At 43.6% G+C, this 1708-nt stretch overlaps 1 pseudogene; it reads right to left on the bottom strand.

Moving 5' to 3' along the window:
• Positions 1-225: 225 nt before the first annotated feature.
• On the bottom strand, positions 226-810 carry LOC100594564 (annotated as a pseudogene).
• Positions 811-1708: the final 898 nt, after the last annotated feature.

Genomic DNA, 1708 nt, shown 5'->3' with positions numbered 1-1708 from the left:
CATGAAAAAAAAGAAGGAAGATAAATAAACAGCATCAGGGCAGTTATCTCTGAGTTACGGATGCCCCAGGAGCTGAATGTTTTTGACATACACTTGCTTTGTGCTATTAATAAAGTATTTGCTAAAACTAATTCAATAATTTCTGATAAAACAGAAGTGAGCTTTTTGAATATCCAAAGTCACATGTACAAGTGTGATATGGCAGATTAGTCAATGAGAATCATTTCATGATGAGCCCAAGTCTTCATCCTTACTTCTCAATCTTTCTTGCAAACTTGTGGATGAAAAAGATCTCATGATTTCCAGTCTGACAACTTCCCAGGTACAATCTTTATTTCTTCTCTTTCAGGTAGAGATGGATTCCCGGAAATACCTCTTCAGGGCCAGTGTAGAGCCCTCAATCACCCCCCGCCCCCAGCTTCTCCCTCTCCCATCTCCTGCACCAAGCAGGTCTCCAGGTGTTCCAGCTGCTGATGACATACAGTGTGGAGTTGGTCCAGGAAGGTCATGTTCCATGCAGCAGTGGAGCGCTCTGTGTGAGAAGCTGAAGACCTGCTGCAGCACATCATAGAGGAAAGACATAGCCTGGGCCTTCTGCAACTGGCTGACTTCCACCATCTCCTGGGGGAATCTGAAGTCACTTCTGTCCTTCAGACACAAGAAGGGAGAGATTCTCCTCATTTGGCCCAAAAGCACCAAGGTGTTCCTGCCTAGCAGGCCATGATTCTGAGGTAGGTTACATCCTAGAGATCCAAAAGAGCCACAGCTGCACACCTCTACGGCTGCCAGTAGAGGGAAGAGGAGGACCATTGGGAAATCAGGATGCTTTTGGCCTGGCTGAGCTGAGAGGTCTTCATAGAACCTTGGATCCTAGGTTCTATGAAGACATTCTATGTATGCATGGCTTTAATGGAGCACAAATGGTTTTTATTTTTCTGAGCATTTCTCTCAATTTTTAATTCCACTTATTGTTTTCATTTACATGTCTTCTATATCAGCATCCACAACCTTTTGGCCACCAGTTTGGTGGAAGATAATTTTTCCACAAAAAATGGGGTCGGGGAGGGAATGTTTTTAGAGGCATTAGATTCTCATTAGGAGACCACAACTTAGATCCTTCACATCTGCACTTCACAATAGGGTTCCTGCTCTTTTGAGAATCTAATGTCACTGCTGATGTGACAGGAGGCGAGCTCAGGCATTAATGCTTGCTGGTTGGCCTGCTTGCCTCCTGCTGTGTGGCCTACCAGGCCAGGACCGGTACCCCGGTCCATGGATGGGGGTTGAAAAACCTTGTTCTATATGACCTAAAAGGAGGTCATCACTCTACACTCTTGATTTTTGCAATAGAAGTTCAATATTCCCAGTAAACTTACGATATATCAATCCAAATGGATATTGATCGATCAGATGAGAAACATCTTTGTGCTACTGTTAGAAGTACATACTTTTAGCCCAGATCCTAGCCTCCAATTTTACCCTCCATTTTGCATAGGAAATCAGGATCCCTGGGCCCTATGGGTTTCTGTATTCAGTTAGGGAATTACCTATCTCTGGAAATTAAAGTTTTTAGGACTATCTTTGTTTGATATTTGATTCACAGAAGACGTTGATGGTTATTAGTGAAAGAACTTCTCTGGTGCTTCCCTTCTTCTAGAATATATTCACTCAGGTTCATGCGGTTATGTTTCCCTGGGGGCTCAAGCTT

Source organism: Nomascus leucogenys, chromosome 1a (assembly GCF_006542625.1).
Source record: "Nomascus leucogenys isolate Asia chromosome 1a, Asia_NLE_v1, whole genome shotgun sequence".
NCBI lineage: Eukaryota > Metazoa > Chordata > Mammalia > Primates > Hylobatidae > Nomascus > Nomascus leucogenys.
The sequence above is the reverse complement of the archived record's forward strand: the minus strand, read 5'-3'. Positions and strand labels throughout refer to the sequence as shown.